Source organism: Stenella coeruleoalba (genome assembly GCF_951394435.1).
Source record: "Stenella coeruleoalba genome assembly, chromosome: 10".
NCBI lineage: Eukaryota > Metazoa > Chordata > Mammalia > Artiodactyla > Delphinidae > Stenella > Stenella coeruleoalba.
The window spans coordinates 29223881-29236661 of NC_137156.1; the positions used below are offsets into that span (position 1 = coordinate 29223881).

The 12781-nt window shown below is 36.1% G+C and overlaps 1 long non-coding RNA gene across 1 annotated transcript in view; it reads right to left on the reverse strand.

Moving 5' to 3' along the window:
• Positions 1 to 679: 679 nt before the first annotated feature.
• LOC307193149 overlaps positions 680 to 12781 on the reverse strand; it is a 254599-nt gene continuing 242497 nt past the window's right edge. Inside the window, exon 5 of the long non-coding RNA XR_013830235.1 lies at positions 680 to 946. This is a non-coding gene — a long non-coding RNA (uncharacterized lncRNA). The remainder of the gene's footprint in view (positions 947 to 12781) is intronic.

Genomic DNA, 12781 nt, shown 5'->3' on the forward strand with positions numbered 1-12781 from the left:
AAAAAAAAAAAAAAAAAAAAAAAAAAAAAAAATAGTAGCCCAGACTCCTGTAAGTCAGCCAGTCAAGGAACAAGCTGATACCAATAAACATGCCTCTGAGTGCCAACCAGTGCACAGCAGTCTCACCCGAGTAACCACACTTCCAGAGGTGATGTCAACCTACTTATGTTTCTAGAAGTTCATGAATTCTTAAACTTCAAGCTTCCCAAAGACCCTGTATATGTTGAAAACCTGCTCTGCTCCGGGAGACCATGTCTAAGTAGCATAGATTTCCCTTACTAGCCTTATCAATAAACTCAACTCTATTTTTTTTCTTCTGATAGTCAATGGTAGTCTTACCACCTTTCGACAGTACCATTCTAACACCTTTACATTTTTCACATCCCAACTTGATGATAATGAATTCTCTTTTTTAGTTGTTTCATTTTATAGCACTGCAATTAATATTTTTAAACTCCCTCTTCCTCTCCCTTCATTTAAAACAGTATTGCTTTAGGTTTGTTTCTTTAAAATAGCATATAGTTTCTCTTCTTATTCTTGTGTCCTATAAAATGAAATATTATTTTTCTAAGAATAAGAATATTCTTATTCTCATGTTTCATAAAATGAAAGCTCTCCAAATTAGGCATATCACTTAATACATTTTAAAAATTTTGTATCATTGGGTATATAAGCCAGGGAGAATCTTTTCTTTTATTCTTATTTTTCCAGGAGAGAAATTCTACTTCTAAGGTCGAGGGCTTTTGGAGTGCAATTAGAGAAATTAGAAAAAGTCTAAGACAGTGTACCTCCTCTGACGTTCCCTCAGAACAGACAATCTGTAGGACGATGTTTTACTTCTCTTCCTCCAGGTAGAATTCAACCTGACCTTGAGAGAGGGAAGGTCTGATTACAATTGCTCCATTGCCTGACGCCAAAAAGATACAGCTTGCTGTGTTAATAGAACCTGAATAATAAAATGAAAAATGATGATGACAAAAACAATGATAGCAGTGATAAGAATAATCATATATATATATATATATATATATATGTATCTTTAAGGAAAGTTAAACCTTGACTTGCTTTTGAAGAAGTATATTTTAAATGTTCAGAAAAAAGCCTGTGTGTGCTGGGTATATCCTCACAATGCAATAAATTAACTTTCGACCTTTAATAAATTAGTACATATATTTTTATAAGATATTCTATATAATTTCAGAAAATGATGGACGATGATCCTGGTTTTCAAAACTAAAAATTGCCAAAGAAAGAAAAACATAATATTTCTAATCAAAAACTTTTATTACTCCATTTTGAGCTATACCTTTCTCAGTTATACCTTTTATTTTCTCTGGTATAGCTATAGGTATCTCCCCAAAGGGATATCCAGGTTTCTTCAAAGTACATTTGTTAGGATGCTTAGAATATAGACCCACAGGCGTTACGTGCAGTCTCAGGGAGCCCTACTTCTGGTTAATAATATGCTTAGAGGTTCCTGAAGTCACTTTTGCATGTATGATCTACTGACAATAGAACTAAAAGCTGAAAATGGTTCAAGAACTCTACTGTATGTTCTGCTAGAGGGATAAGGTCAATAATATTTGTTCTAGAACATGACCTTAACTGTGAGGTTAGTTTGAGATCAAATCAGTAAATTACGCCTAATCCATGATGACACACCTAATTTTACTAATTCTCCATGGCCTGCTCTTTCCCTACACATCCTAAACTTTTAGTTATATTGGCCTCCTTTATAATTTATAATATAAAACAATATAGCTTTGTTTATAGTACCAGAGCATAAAACATCAGAAATGGTCTTTTTTTAACCCCAAACACGTAATTCAAATTATCCTTCATGTTTAAAAACAAACAAAAAAGATGCAGACTTTATTAATTTGTGTTCCTTTTTTGTCTCTGAGCACATACATGGATGCTAATTTGGACGTTAATCATGTTTTCATCATATGACAGAACTTTTTATTTGTCATTAGCAGATGTTTTAGTAAACTATTCAAGAAATGACAAATAAGCATTGCCAGTCTATAGAGCAAAGAGACATTTGTTATTCTTTTCACGAATAGAAGATTCAGCTTTGTTCTTGCCTGAGTATAGAAGAGGGATAGTAGTGTTTGGTTCTCAGGGCCAGCTTTTACATTAAATATTTTAATGGCCCTCAGTAAAAGGCCTTGAGAAATAGGAAATAATATGTGCTATTTCACAAAGGTATGAGAGAACATGACATGGTCAGTCATTCTTTTCAGTGTACCAAGAGAAGAATGAAGATCAATTAGTGCCAATTATTAATCAGACAGAAAAAAGAGAATATCTAAAATGATGACATTGGAAGGATATAGGCAACTTGGGGCATATTTGCCTCAAGGGGTCATTGTTTGTTCTAAGTATTAAATTTTTTCAATTTGTTCTAAAATTATTTCTGAAATTCTGTTTCTCATTTCTCTTCTATAAAACAAGGATAATAATAATATTCAACTTGTATAATTGCTCTAAGGCTTAGATGATATAATAAATACATGTCAAGTGCTCAGACATGGACCACATCATATTTATATTTATGTGCTGTCATATTTATGATTATTACTGTTACTTCTACTACTAATACTATAACTACTTCTTGGCTTCAGCTTCTACGCTAGTCCCTGAAATAATATAAAAGGCACAAGACATCACTTTGCTCTTTGAGGATCTCATTGTCTATGAGAAGGAGAAGGTCTCATAAATAGTTAATACATGCGGTGAGAGTCATCTAGAAACACTACTGTGAAAAGACAGTGAGGGAAGCCAACTTAAGTTCTGAAGCAGAAGTAAGAACTCCAAAGAGGAGAGACATCATTTGAGCAGGGTCTTAAAGGATGACTGACAGGTGTTCAGCAAGGAAATGCTATATGCTAATGCACAGAAGTATGAGGAAGCATGGCATATGCAAAGTACCAGAGGCAGCTGATACAGCTGCAGCATAAAATTAATGATAGGAAATGAGCTGTGTGTACAGAGGACCGGTTTCTTAGAGTCATACATAAAATTCATCCTAGCTACTTAAAAGAGGAAGAATTGTATTAGAGAAAATTATGTATAACATAATCTCCAGGAGGACCAGGAGTAAGGTTTACAAGCTATACAGGAAACTGGGAGATGTTGCTTGTGGATGAATTTGATCCTGTTGAGACCTGTTTTTAACGTTTGCTTCGATGATCAAAAGTTTGCTTGGATGGGTCTCGGGGATAGTTCTGCCCTCACTACCAGGGCAGGAATCCTCTGGGATGTCCACTGGTGCCTCAGGTGATCACTAATCAGTGTCACTCTGGCTGGCTGGAGCAGAGCCATCGTTCTCTGCTCTGGGAATTGCTCGGCTTCTACCCTCCAGTTATTCTTCACCTTGCTTTGTGGAATTTAATGCTACAGATATGCAGCCTCTCACTCAGCAGATTCTAAAAGGAACCCAACACTGATTTCTGGGGATATTTTTTCTGAATATCTCCTTTGTTTTTGGAACTCTGCCCCAAACTGGACACAATGTCCAGTCACCTCAAACTCCAGTTTACATCTCCTGAGATCCTGGAAACTCAGGATTCTGGATGCCACCATCCAAAAATCGCTTCCAGGGTGAAAAGAAGGATGTTGTAGGCTTCATTTTATTTCAATTATCTCAGTGTGCATAGTCCTACTTTGCCTGTTGTTATATCTCTGAACAAGTATTGTTTTTGGATTTTTTTCCCCATTTTTATAGTTCATAGGGGAGGATAATTATGGTTTTTCTTACTCCATCAAGATCTGAAATAAAATTCTACAAGAAATATTTTGAATTTTCTTTTACCTTAGGTCTAAGACATAGAGAGGAGGGAAGTATTTCCATAAGCCCATTCCATTGGCCACCTGTATCATAATTTCCTGTTGTGCTTATTGAAATTCAGATTCCTCCACTCTAATCTAATCAAACTACCAGGGACGGGTCCAAAGTATCTAAATTCTTAATAAGCTTCTGAGCTGATTATTAGGCAGAATAATGATTACAAACCCCTAGAAATAGGATATACGTAAGCAAAGATAAGGTTTATAATTTTTCTATGTGTATGAGATATATATATATATATATATATATATATAGTTTATTTATAAAAATATCAGAACAATTAATGAACCTGGATTTGGAATACTCTAATAGTGGATGCTATAGATGAAAATGCCAGGAGTCTCTTGCCCCAGATTGATAATTATGGGGTTTAGGTTATTGTAAAATATCACTTTTGGAAATGTCAAACTGTAAAAAAAAAGACTTTCACTTCATGAAATTTTCAATCCATTGTGTGAGACTTGAGGTGGTGTCTAACATTCTCTTGTAGAACTAAAAGGCATGATGAGGGAAGAATACATCATGAACCACAATCTGGTTTCCATGAGTTATCCTGAAACTGAAGGTGCCATAGCAAGAAAGTGAGAGAAAAATGTTAGGTGTTGCTGACAGGTGAGCTTAGGGAGATGGAGTAATGCTTGAGTAAAAGGCAAAGAAAACAACAGAATTTGGGGCCTTTGGAAGACAGACATTACTATGCTTACACTGTCTGACTGGGGAAGGTCAGAAGGCATCAGAAATAACCTTGTCTACATTGCATCACGTTCTGAGTAACACTTGCAAGTAATATGAAGTCATTCCAAATTAAGTGAGATAGATTAATATTGACTCATTTCTTCCTTTTAAGAAGAAAACAGTAAAGAATAATCTTGAGGACTTCCCTGGTGGCACAGTGGTTAAGAATCCACCTGCCAATGCAGGGGACATGGGTTCGAGCCCTAGTCTGGGATGATCCCACATGCCGCGGAGCAACTAAGCCCGTGCGCCACAACTACTGAGTCTGCACTCTAGAGCCCACAAGCCACAACTACTGAGCCTATGTGCTGCAACTACTGAAGCCTGTGCGCCTAGAGCCCATGCTCCACAACAAGAAAAGCCACCACAATGAGAAGCCACCACAATGTGCACCGCATCGAAGAGTAGCCCCGGCTCGCCACAACAAGAGAATGCCTGTGCGCAAAAACGAAGACCCAACCCAGCCAAAAATTAATAAATAAATAAAATATTAAAAAAAAGAATGGTCTTGAGTAGAAGATGAAGAGAATCTCGCTTTGTTCTTTCCCTTCTTCCTTCATTCAGAAGATTGATTTATGCCAAATTATGTTTGGGAACTATTCCAGGTGCTGCAACCTGAAATAATGCTTGCCCAAACTCTCTGCTTTTCCGTGTTAAAAAACGATTAAATGGGTTCTATATAAAAGTATGCCATTTTTCAGAGTAAATTATTCATTGGTGAAAGGCTGCAGAACCAAAGGAAACAACAGTCCTACCCACTCTTTCTTTTAACCTTTTCAGGTGGAAATTGGGTGTTTTCCACCAGTGTATGGTGAGGGCCAGAAGACAGAATGGCTTGCTTGTTAACTCAGCCTTTTAGCGCTGTCTTGATTGCTCTAAGCACTTGAAAATGACTTCTGTATAGCCTTTACTTTATTTCCAATGTTTACCCACGTGATCTCACCCTGCTCCATGTCCATACGAAGAACAATGAATGTGCAAACCATCCCGTATGAGGCAATTTGAGTAAGGGAATGACAGGATCACTACTAAGTCATCTCTGTGGTTAAGACAAAAAAGTTAAACATGTGCCATACGTGCCTTGAGTCAGCAGCTTAATTGGAAGAGCAGGTAATTTGAAAGAGTGGAGAGAGGGAAACTGAAGGCAGGACAGAAATTTACTGCAACTTCCTTTTTTGTTTTCTCAGGTGAAATAATTTAATTGCTACATATTTTAGTTCTGCTTTACCTAAATAGACAATTCTTTCTCCCACTCCATCTCCCTACTTGGAATAGTCATTCTTTATTTCTTATAACAAAATTTTCATTTAAAAATAGTTTTAGATTTATAGAAAAGTTGTAAAGAGAGTATAAAGAGTTCTGTATACCCTGCACTGTTTACCCTGTTGTCAACAACTCAACATAACTATGGTTTACTTGTCACAACTAATGAACCAACAATGATACATTAATATTAAATAAGTTCTATACTTGATTTGCATTTTCTTAGCTTTTACCTAAGGTCCATTTTCTGTTTCAGGATTTCATCCAAGGCCCGACATTACATCTGTTGTCAAGCCTCCTTAGGCTCCCCTGGAATGTGACACTTCCTCAGACTTTCCTAGTTTTTTATGATTTAGTCATTCTTTTTTTGATTGAACGATTAATTGACTGGTCAAGTATCCTTGGTTGACCTCTAGTATATCAAAACTTGGATTTTGAAGAAAATAGGGACAATAATCAGTATTCTTATTAATTTAGGTAGGTACTGCATTGTCACTTAAAATGGAATTTTTTGCTACTCTGTATGTACCCTCCCTGCAGTGGATAGAAGTTTGTAGACATCATTTTTTTTCCCCTAACTAGTCTTCCAAACATGTGTTTTTCTTAGATCATCTTGGACCATAATTTATGTTGATGATTCAACTACAAACCTGATCTTGAGAGGTAGGATGTTATTCTGTTTGGGAATAAGTTTTTATGGAAATAATCAACTAGTATGATATTAACATTTTTGTCTAAATGCACACCTTGCTGCCTACTCAGTTGTTCTAGCAACCTCTTGAACCGGGGAACATCTCAAACATTATAATCAACTCTCCATCAACATGTATTTACATTTGAGGATCTAATATGATGTTGATACCTTAGTGAGAAATGTTTAAATTGGTGCCTAGGTGATTCCAGAGTTGTTTGTATTTTAACTTGATTTGTAAATATAATTATGTACAAAGGGATCCGTGGGTATAACCAAATGGAGGAAAGGGTATAGAAGAAAGTGAGCTTAGGCAACAGTTGTAATTTCTGCTGATATCATGGTTTTGTTGCAAGCCCATCACAGGAAAATATGTTCTGGATTCAAATATAGGACCCAATAATTCTCTGTGATTTTGAGATTCTCTTTCTAATTGAGAACTAATATCATCTCACTCTTGTGTTTGGTCCTTTATTTCTCTGAGTTTCCTTTATGATAAACCCAAAACAGGGTTTCACAATTCAGCCTCTCTACCGCATGTGTTACAGTGTCTAAGGTAAAAGATTTAGGCACCAAATAGACCTAGGTTCAAGTTTCCACTTATTTAGTAGCTATTGATTCATTGGCAACTTCTTTGATCCTGTTTAATGTCTTGATCCCTAACTTGAAGGTATACAACAACTGTTTAAGAAGGAAATATATTGAACAATGCATCACACAATAATTACTCAAAAATATTTTTACTTTTTGTAGAAAAAACAAATCCAGTTTATCTGAATACATTCAAAATAGTTATATATTTAGTTTAAACTGAAAAGAAATAATACTGTATTTTCTTACCTTGTCAACTGAAGACCTAAAGGATATTAGTACATTAGGCATAATATTTACTTAATCTGTTTCCAAGATGTGTATTTTATACATATGGGAATCCCCCATAGGACTTTAAACCTAATTTTCGTTAAGTATGTTGGATCAGACTTCCTCTGTAACCGGAAGTGTTATCACATACATTAAATGACAAAGTCCCAAGGAAAGAAGCCTCCGTGCCCCTCTGCTTGTGTTCACAAAGCTCTAGCTCATGTAATGGCTGGTGCATGAATTATAAGTGAAGTACCAATATCTTCAAATGCCCTTGATTAGCTACCACGCTAACTTTTTTCCTATTCTCCCATCTACTCTCCACCTCAGAGCAACACTTCCGCTCTCCTTTGCAATGAGGTGTCATTGTGGCAAGAGATGATGAATGATACTCGGAGAACGGTTCCCTGAAGTATTTTTGGAAAGGCCGTGTGTTAGCATAGTTTATGTCAAAAGGTACAGACCGCAAATCCAGGTTCTCTCCATATGCTTGAGGGTCAGACAATGGCAATGAGCACCGAAAGAAAGACACCTCTTGTCATTGCTTCTGTTTATGATTCATCTTTATGAAAAGCTCACTTTAGAGTGCTTTTCTGAGAAGAATTGAGAATCAAAAAGTAGAAGTCATCTGTTTTAAAGGGTTTTTCAGCCTAAGCATAGTATTTGTCCTATTCATAGGAGAAAGTTGCTTATAAGTCGGGATAAGTTCACTTGTTATGTTTTAAGAGGAAAATTCTTCACTCCTACTTTAATTAGCTTAAATAAAATCTTTAATCATTTAATAAATAGTGACATCTAGCTGTAAAATTTCCATATCTCAATTCTATTTGCTGGTGGCTCTATCCCTTTCTATTTTGCATTATTTTCATAAGAACCTGTTTACAGTGTATTTATGCAGAGTTCCTCTCTCTATGTATGATTTTTTTTCAGAAATACCAAACAAAAGTTGAGAAATAGAGTGACAATAATGGAATACATATAATTTATGTCTATTTTTGATCTGCCCTGGAATCTGACAGTGTGCTAAATTAAATTACATGGGTATCTGTTTCATTGGGACTCCAACCCTAAAACGTGACTGATCGAAATTCATATTTATAAGGCCAAGTTGCCTGAGAAATGAAGACTGATCTCTCCGCCCAGCTTATCACAGCCCTCAGTGGAAACCACATAATGCATGAGGACACATAGGTACCAGAAGCACTCAGAGGTGACTTCCTTGTCACCACATTGGTCTCCTAGTAAGAAGATAATTTTCCACTAACAGTGAGAATCTTGCATACATGAAAGAGACAGCTGAATACAGCACTATAGCTTGTGAGAATAAAAACCCTCAGTCAGAAAGAAGGGAGGAATATAAAGAAGGAAATAAGAAGTGGAGGAAGGTACAGGTCAACCTTGAGCCTATACCTTATTTTCAGAGGATGAAAATCGTTTTTCCAAGCTGTGGGTCCACCATTTGCCTTCAAAGTGATAGAACTGAAGTCTTTTTTTTTTTTCAATGCCACATTTTTTCTTACTTTATTCCATACCACCTTCTTTCCCACAAAACATTCCTGTGTCCCAAAAGGGTTCTTTTTCCTGGAGTCCTGTCCCAGATCATCTTGTATCTGTAGCTCTTCCGGCTACTTTGTTACATGAAAATTCGCCTCCCTCTTGCCTCATCTCCTTAGGAACTTCATTGTCAATGATCCACTCCTGCTTCGTGCCTTACCTCTGTCTTTTAAAATCAAACTAGCTTTTTCTTCATATTTTTTAATCCAGAGGACAAAAAAAAAAAAGTATAGCATTTATTTACGTTAGTCTAAAAGAGGCAGGAGGCATCCATCTGGCATAGAATAAATGAAAGCATTCTACAAAGTACAAGGATCTGACCATAACTCAGGGTATCTATGTATCTTCAAATGCCTGGTGAGTTGGATGCATGGTGACTACCTTGCTGCTTCTTTGTGATAGCTGGATAACCTCAAATAGAGCTCAAATGAAACTAGTGCACTTGCCCCTCTGCATCCCTGACCAAATCTACCAGGAATTTAGACTTTTTCTCGTGAAATAAAATTCACCCCTGTGTCCCCTGATCATCCCGGAACAACACTCCACTTTTTGCTACCTTCTCCCTGATCTTTTAGATTACTTATTACCTGTCTGATACTCTCATACTTTTTCTGGACATAAACTTTCTTGGTCAAAAGTATCTTGCTGATCAAATACTTCGTATGAAATCACACAGGATATACATTAATACAAGTTGGTTTAAAGAAAAATACAAATGTGTATAGATAAAAAATGAAAGTACTCCTCCATGTCAGATCAGCCTCTCTGTTACTCTAAGGTAACCACTGTCTACACAGATGTGTATACTTCTAGACATTAAACAAAATTTAAATATGTACATTACTCCTATAGATTGCATTGTTTGTTTAGAAATTAAATCATTGGATAGGTGATTTTTTTAAATTAAAAGCATATCTGGAAAATTTTTACAACTTAGTATGTATAGATTTATCTCAGTTTTATCTGTTTCATAATATATGATAGGCAAACATTATGCAAACCTTATTTTATCAACATTTATTTTATGAACATTTATTAGGTTTTAAATATTTTTATATTAAAAATAAAGATGCAGGGGCTTCCCTGGTGGCGCAGTGGTTGAGAATCTGCCTGCCATTGCAGGGGACATGGGTTTGAGCCCTGGTCTGGGAAGATCCCACATGCCGCGGAGCAACTGGGCCTGTGAGCCACAATTACTGAGCCTGCGCGTCTGGAGCCTGTGCTCCAAAGAGAACAAGAGAGGCAGCGATAGTGAGAGACCCGCGCACGGCGATGAAGAGTGGCCCCCGCTTGCCACAATTAGAGAAAGCCCTCGCACAGAAACGAGGACCCAACACAGCCATAAATAAATAAATTAATTAATTTTTAAAAAATTAAAAAAAAAAGATGCAATGAACGTTCTCCTTTTTGGTCACATATATAACATATTTTTAAGCTGATCTACCAAAGCGAAATTTTCTGTAATGTCCTTATTTTTCTATTACAGAATAGGAGATAACTTTTTTTTTTTTAACAATCCTTCAATCTCTTCTATCTAATCGTCATATAATGTCTTTCTTTTTCCTTCTGAAATACTCCTTCAGTTTTAGTTACTGTAGACTCATATATTTCCTTACCACTTCCCTTAAGGCAGGGATCAAGAGAAGCTGGCTTCTGACTCAGCCTCGTGTTAGTAAGCCCGTCTGCCTCAGTCCTTTCCTTCTGAGTTCATCCTGTATCTTTTTGCCAGAATCATCTTTCTTAGCAGTCAGTTACTCCAACACTATATATATTTACATCAACACACTGAACATAGATGTCTAAATTAATATCCTTTGACCCTGAACTGTTATATACTAGTACTACTATAGATTCTTATGGCTTAAATCGTGTTCCGTGGTTCATCATTATCTATTGTGATAATGAGATTTCTCACGCATAAAAGTGGAAGTAAATAGAATGTTTACATTAGACATGTTTATTTTAAGGATTGAGATGATTTGCTTGAAAATACTTCATTAATAATACATCAGCAAAAAACACCGTTATTATTGAGGGTTTTTAAAAAGTTAATCCTTTAAGATAGATATTACTGCTTAATTAATACCTTAGTATCCACTCTTCCCCCTCCCCAGCTAACTGCACAATTCATCCCATGTGTCAGAGCCTATCTCTCTCTAGAGGCTGAAAATCCCTGGTCCATTCTTTCCCAGCTTCCCTTGCAGCCTGGGCATGCGCATGTGATACAGTGTTGGCCAACTGGAACTGATAAGAAAATCTGTAAAAGGAAGGGATGTCTGAAAAGCTTTTCTTTCTCAACAAAAAAGAAATGAGCAAAGATAACATGACCCCCTTTTTTTTCTGTCTTAAGATGATGTGTGAGGGTGTGGTACCCAGAACTGTGGTACCCATCTTGCAAATGCGAGTGAAGATGGTAAACTGGAACAAAGAATGAAACTTGGTCTCTGAGGATATTTATTAGCTACTATCAACCCTCCTACTGCCCTGCATCGAGACTTCTTTTAACATAGGAAAATGTATGTCTGCGCAGTTTTTAACACTTACTTAAACATTCTGTTACCTAAATATTCTGTTGAAAACTTCCTATCTGGTATATATTTTTACTGCATTCTTAATAATGCCTACCACTGTTTTATGAATTTAATAAATTATAGTTGCTTTAGTAATTATATTATTCTTTAAGATGTTTCTTTGTGAAATAATGGAACATCTGGTATTCTCCTTGAACAGGCCAAAAAGAAGAGTCGCATAAGGTGAAAAAGCATTAACAAATTAACATAACCATGCACATTAGCTGAACTCCACAGGGCTAAGGCTTGAATAAACAAGACTTAAAATGACAGCATTAATGCTATAGGCAATGAAGAACTTCAGTAAAACCTAAAATTATGAAGAAGTACCATGCTTCCCAACTGTGATGCGAAACAAAACAAAGTAAAATTCCATAGCTTTATGCTTAGTATCTCCTCATTGTCTTCTTATTAATACTGTTTGAATTTTTTTCTACTTATTTTCCCTCCTGCTGGAGTTTCACTATATTATAAATTAAATTCAGAAACAGTCATCTGGAACATTTTAGAAATACTAAAACACATTAGTGAATAACCCATAATGATGCTGAAGAACAGCCCTTAGAAAATGTAGGGCCTGTTATTATAAACTTGGGTCATCAAAAGAAAACTACTCTATCAGCCTCTGAAAATGTTTAACAGTCCATGACCCTAGCAGAAATAGCATCAAATATATTTCACCAGGTAGGAAATCATTGCTTTTCAAATTTTAAAGGCCTGCTTTTTAGCTCTCAGCAAAGTATGAAATTGTTGTTGTTGTTGACTATTTGATAAAAGACCTTCTCATACGTGATTGCACTAAATTTGGTTAAGTTGCTGGCAGAAAAGCTGATTCTGTGGCTAAAATAATTTTGCAACCACAAAACTGCTTAGGAGCATAGAAGTTGTCTTACATTATCTGACCAAACTGAAGTTCCAATTTGCAAACACAGCTGGAAACCTTTGAAAGCAACTTCCAGATGTCACGACAGAGCTTCTTCCAGACTTTTAACAGTTCCAGTCAAAACGATGTGAGAGAGAAACACGCATCCTGTGTGCTCTGACTTATGGTACACAGGAAGGCTGTTAAGAGAGTCAATTATGAATTCTCATCACAAGGAGACAGATTTCCCTTTATCCTTTTCCTCTTTCTTTTCTTTTTATTGTATCTATACGAAAAGATGGATGTTAGCTGAACTTATTGGGTTAATCATTTCACAGTTTATGTATATCAGACTATCATACTGTAAGCCTTAAAGTTACACAGTGATATAT